Source organism: Triticum aestivum, chromosome 7A (assembly GCF_018294505.1).
Source record: "Triticum aestivum cultivar Chinese Spring chromosome 7A, IWGSC CS RefSeq v2.1, whole genome shotgun sequence".
Classification (NCBI taxonomy): Eukaryota; Viridiplantae; Streptophyta; class Magnoliopsida; order Poales; family Poaceae; genus Triticum; species Triticum aestivum.
In genome coordinates, this window is record NC_057812.1 from 545367817 (window position 1) to 545374593 (window position 6777).

Below are 6777 nucleotides of genomic sequence, written 5' to 3' on the forward strand. Positions count from 1 at the left end.
CTTTCTTCCTCTTCCTCCTTCCCTCTCCTCTCCTACTCCAACATGGAAAAGGGGGGGGGTCCTACTCCCGGTGGGAGTAGGACTCCTCATGGGGCGCGCCAAGGGTGGTCGGCCCCCTCCCCCTCCTCTACTCCTTTATATACGGGGAGGCAGGCACCCCCTAGAGACACAACAATTGATCTCTTAGATCTCTTAGCCGTGTGCGGTGCCGCCCTCCACTATAATCCACCTCGGTCATATCGTAGCAGTGCTTAGACGAAGCCCTATGTCGGTAGAACATCATCATCGTCATCACGCCGTCGTGCTGACGGAACTCTCCCTCAAAGCTCGGCCGGATCGAAGTTCGAGGGACGTCATCGATCTTAACGTGTGCTGAATTCGGAGGTGCCGTACGTTCGGTACTTGGATCGGTCGGATCGTGAAGACGTACGACTACATCAACCGCGTTGTGCTAACGCTTCCGCTTTCGGTCTACGAGGGTACATGGACAACACTCTCCCCTCTCGTTGCTATGCATCACCATGATCCTGTGGGTGCGTAGGAAAATTTTAAAGTTACTACGTTCCCCAACAGTGGCATCCGAGCTAGGTTATATGCGTAGATGTTATATGCACGAGTAGAACACAAGTGAGTTGTGGGCGATACAAGTCATACTGCTTACCAGCATGTCATACTTTGGTTCGGCGGTATTATTGGATGAAGCGGCCCGGGCCGACATTACGCGCACGCTTACGCGAGACTGGTTCTACCGACGTGCTTTGCACACAGGTGGCTGGCGGGTGTTAGTTTCTCCAACTTTAGTTGAACCGAGTGTGGCTACGCCCGGTCCTTGAGAAGGTTAAAACAACACTAACTTGATGAGCTATCGTTGTGGTTTTTGATGCGTAGGTAAGAACGGTTCTTGCTCAGCCCGTAGCAGCCACGTAAAACTTGCAACAACAAAGTAGAGGACGTCTAACTTGTTTTTGCAGGGCATGTTGTGATGTGATATGGTCAAGGCATGATGCTAAATTTTATTGTATGAGATGATCATGTTTTGTAACCGAGTTATCGGCAACTGGCAGGAGCCATATGGTTGTCACTTTATTGTATGCAATGCAATCGCCCTATAATTGCTTTACTTTATCACTAAGCGGTAGCAATAGTCGTAGAATCAATAGTTGGCGAGACGACAAGGATGCTATGATGGAGATCAAGGTGTCGCACCGGTGATGATGGTGGTCATGACGGTGCTTCGGACATGGAGATCACAAGCACAAGATGATGATGGCCATATCATATCACTTATATTGATTGCATGTGATGTTTATCTTTTATGCATCTTATCTTGCTTTGATTGACGGTAGCATTATAAGATGATCTCTCACTAAATTATTAAGGTATAAGTGTTCTCCCTGAGTATGCACCATTGCGAAATTTATTCGTGCTGAGACTCCACGTGATGATCGGGTGTGATAGGCTCTACGTTCAAATACAACGGGTGCAAAACAGTTGCACACGCGGAATACTCAGGTTAAACTTGACGAGCCTAGCATATGCAGATACGGCATCGAAACACTGAGACCGAAAGGTCGATCGTGAATCATACAGTAGATATGATCAACATAGTGATGTTCACCATTGAAACTAGTCCATCTATGGTTTAGTTGATTTGGATCGCGTGATCACTTAGAGGATTAGAGGGATGTCTATGTAAGTGGGAGTTCTTAAGTAATATGATTAATTGAACTTAAATTTATCATGAACTTAGTACCTGATAGTTTCTTCCTTGTCTGTGTTGATTGTAGATAGATGGCTCGTGTTGTTGTTCCGTTGAATTTTAATGCATTCCTTGAGAAAGCAAAGTTGAAAGATGATGGTAGCAATTACACGGACTGGGTTCGTAACTTGAGGATTATCCTCATTGCTGCACAGAAGAATTACGTCCTGGAAGCACCACTGGGTGCCAGGCCTGCTGCAGATGCTGCTGACAACGTTAAGAACGTTTGGCAGAGTAAAGCTGATGACTACTCGATAGTTCAGTGTTCCATGCTTTACGGCTTAGAACCAGGACTTCGACGACATTTTGAACATCATGGAGCATATGAGATGTTCCAGGAGTTGAAGTTAATATTTCAAGCAAATGCCCGGATTGAGAGATATGAAGTCTCCAATAAGTTCTATAGCTGCAAGATGGAGGAGAATAGTTCTGTCGGTAAACATATACTCAAAATGTCTGGGTATCATAATCACTTGACTCAACTGGGAGTTAATCTTCCTGTTGATAGTGTCATTGACAGAGTTCTTCAATCACTGCCACCAAGCTACAAAAGCTTCGTGATGAACTATAATATGCAAGGGATGGATAAGACAATTCCCGAGCTCTTCGCATGCTAAAGACTGCGGAGGTAGACATCAAAAAGGAGCATCAAGTGTTGATGGTCAACGAGACCACTAGTTTCAAGAAAAAGGGCAAAGGGAAGAAGAAGGGGAACTTCAAAAAGAACAGCAAGCAAGTTGTTTCTCAAGAGAAGAAACCCAAATTTGGACCTAAGCCTGAAACTGAGTGCTTCTACTGCAAGCAGACTGGTCACTGGAAGTGGAACTGCCCCAAGTATTTGGCGGATAAGAAGGATGGCAAGATGAACAAAGGTATATGTGACATACATGTTATTGATGTGTACCTTACTAATGCTCGCAGTAGCACCTGGGCATTTTATACTGGTTTTGTTGCTAATATTTGCAACTCGAAACAGGGACTACGGATTAAGCGCACATTGGCTAAGGACGAGGTGACGATGCGTGTGGGAAATGGTTCCAAAGTCGATGTGATCGCAGTCGGCACGCTACCTCTACATTTACCTTCGGGATTAGTTTTAGACCTGAATAATTGTTATTTGGCGCCAACGTTAATCATGAACATTATATCTGGATCTTGTTTGATGCGAGACGGTTATTCATTTAAATCAGAGAATAATGGTTGTTCTATTTATATGAGTAATATCTTTTATGGTCATGCACCCTTGAAGAGTGATCTATTCTTATTGAATCTCGATAGTAGTGATACACATATTCATAATATTGAAGCCAAAAGATGCAGAGTTGATAATGATAGTGCAACTTATTTGTGGCACTGCCATTTAGGTCATATTGGTGTAAAGCGCATGAAGAAACTCCATACTGATGGAATTTTGGAACCACTTGATTATGAATCACTTGGTACTTGCGAACCGTGCCTCGTGGGCAAGATGACTAAAACGCCGTTCTCCGGAACTATGGAGCGAGCAACAGATTTGTTGAAAATCATACATACAGATGTATGTGGTCCGATGAATGTTGAGGCTCGCAGCAGGTATCGTTATTTTCTCACCTTCACAGATGATTTAAGCAGATGTTGGTATATCTACTTAATGAAACTGTAACGCCCACGATGCGGCTATATCTCCTACGTGTCGAAGCACAACTTAGAGGCATAACCGCATTGAAAGCAATGTCACAAGTGAGGTAATCTTCGCAAACAATCCATGTAATATAAATAAAGGGGAAAAGATACATAGTTGGCTTACACTCGTCACGTCACACAAATACATAAATAGCATTACATTCATCCAATACACTCATGGTCCGACTACAGTACAAAAATAAAGATCAACCCCCAAATGCGACAAAGTCCCCGATCGCCCCAACTGGGCACCACTACTGATCATCTGGGAAAGACACATAGTAACGGCGAGAGTCTTCATCTAACTCCCACTTGAGATCAGTCATATCATCTGGAACGGTATCATCGGTCCCTGCATCTGGTTTTGAAAGGAATCTGTGAGTCACGGGGACTCAATCTCACACCCTCGCGATCAAGACTATTTAAGCTTATAGGTAAGGCAAATGTATGAGGTGGAGCTGCAGCAAGCGACTAGCATATATGGTGGCTAACATATTCACAAAAGAGAGCGAGAAGAGAAGGCAAAAGCATGGTCGAACAACTATGCTCAAGAAGTGATCCTAGAACAACCTACGTCAAGCATTACTCCAACACCGTGTTCACTTCCCGGACTCCGCCGAGAAGAGACCATCACGGTTACACACGCGGTTGATGCATTTTAATTAAGTTAAGTTTCATGTTATCTACAACCGGGCATTAACAAATTCCCATCTGCCCATAACCGCGGGCACGGCCTTCAAAAGTTCAAATCCCTGCAAGGGAGTCCCAACTTAGCCCATCACAAGCTCTCACGGTCAACGAAGGATATTCCTTCTCCCAAGACAATCCGATCAGACTCGGCATCCCGGTTACAAGACATCCTCGACAATGGTAAAACTAAACCAGCAACACCGCCCGAATGTGCCGACAAATCCCGATAGGAGCTGCACATATCTCGTTCTCAGGGCACACTCAGATGAGCCAGACGTCAGGTAGGTCAACCCAGAGTTGTCCCTGGTAGCCCCGGACATCGCTCAGTTGGACCAACACTTAGAGAAGCACTGGCTCGGGAGGTTAAAATAAAGATGACCCTTGAGTCCGCGAAACCCAAGGGAAAAAGGCTAGGTGGCGAATGGTAAAACCAATGTTGGGCATTGCTGGAAGAGTTTTATTCAAGGCGAACTGTCAAGGAGTTCCCATTATAACCCAACCATGTAAGGAACGCAAAATCCGGGAACATAACACCGATATGACGGAAACTAAGGCGGCAAGAGTGGAACAAAACACCAGGCATAAGGCCGAGCCTTCCACCCTTTACCAAGTATATAGGTGCATTAAGATAAACAAGATAATATTATGATATCCCAACAATAAACAATGTTCCAACAAGGAACGATCTCCAATCTTCACCTGCAACTAGCAACGCTATAAGAGGGGCTGAGCAAAGCGGTAACATAGCCAAACAATGGTTTGCTAGGACAAGGTGGGTTAGAGGTTTGACATGGCAATTTGGGAGGCATGGTAAGCAAGTGGTAGGCATCGTAGCATAGGCATAGCAAAAGAGCGAGCATCTAGCAAGCAAAGATAGAAGCGATTTCAAGGGTATGGTCATCTTGCCTGCAAAGTTGTCAGAGTTTCCTTGATCCTCGTAAGCAAGCTCAACGGGTTCCTCGTTCACGAACTCGTCTCCCGGCTCTACCCAAGCAAGAACAACAAGCAAAAGAACACAATCAACCACGTGCAATGCTCAAGCAACATGATGCAAACATGGTATGCTATGCGGGATGCGATATGTGATGCATATGCAAGATTTGCAAAGGAATGATTGAACCGGGCCTCAACTTGGAAATCGAAGAGTGCCACTGGAAAGGTGAGGTGATTTCGGTTGAAATCGATATAAAGATCACCGGAATCGGATGCACGGTTTGGAAATGGCAAGCAAAACAAATATGGCACCGGTCTGCGATAATCAGCAAGTGACCAACTAAATGCATCAAGATAAATATGCTACAGCACTCAAATATGACAACAAAATACATGGCAGGGATCCACTCATAGAGCTTGACAAAAGATGAACACTGAGCTACGGCTAAATCATCCATTAACCGGTTCAAACAAGCATGGCAAAAGTGCAAATGATAACAGGATTCAGACTTGGTGAAATTAACACAAGTCAGGAATTTATCAGCAGGAAGCAAATCTTTAGAGCATGTAAACTACATGCTATGCGAACATATCATGGCAAAGAAAGGCATGGCATGAAGCTACTCAAAGCACTTAACAAAAGTCCCTTAGTGACCTTGAGCCAAAAGGGACCAGAAAATACAATTGCAAGCATGTGAACATAGCAAAAACACAAACAGATTCAGACTTAGTGAAAAACTGGAGCATGCAAATCAGTCAACGAGTAGGCATGTTTACGAGCTCGATGCACTCACTACAGAGCATTGCATGACAATATAAGCATACACCCATTAATAAGACATGGCATAGAAGCTAGACATGGCAAGAATAACACATAGCATGCACGGATCAATAGCAATATCCTCGGCAAAATTGCTAAACATGTTAACAATCTGCCAGGATCATTTTATAGCAAAATTAGAGCTCGATTGACTGAAGCTAGGGTGCTCCATAAATTCAAACAAAGACATGGATGGATAGAGCACCACAATATTAACAAAACATCCTTACCGATCATCCTCAAAAGATGCACGGGTCACTAGGAAACAACATGAACATATGGCATAACAACAAAATCAGGACAAGGACTTGGTGAAATTCTAAGTCCCTGAAATCAGCATCAATGATTATGCTACTTTGCATGCTTGTGCTAGTCACCACAAACATCAAAAAAATACATGGCAAGCACCCCTGCAAAGATGGCATGGCATTCATCAAAACACATGTAGAGCTCAGGATCATAGCATGCACACATTAATCATGGCAAAAATGACAAAAGGCCATTTGCTAAAACAGATCTGGCAAATTCATCACATAGACCTCTTCCAACAGCATTTCGGGCATCAAGATGAGCTCAAATGAAAATGATGCAATGAGATGAAATGATGTACTCGTTGAGACGAACATTTTGATATGCTACACGCATGAATCGGAGCTATGGATGCAGAGTTATGGCATGTCAAAGTATGCAAATTAGCTAGGGTTTTGGGGGAAAAGTCAACCCTCGAAGTGGATCCAGATCTGGATCGGCCGGAGTTACTGTAGCAGGGCACGACTCCCGAGGTTTGCCGGAGACGGGGATGACACCGGACTTGGAGGAGAGGAGGCGCCGCGGTGGAGGTGGCCGGAGGTGGGGCGACGCCGGGCGTGGGGCGGCGCCGGAGCTTGGCGGCGCGGGTCGGCGAGGTAAGTGC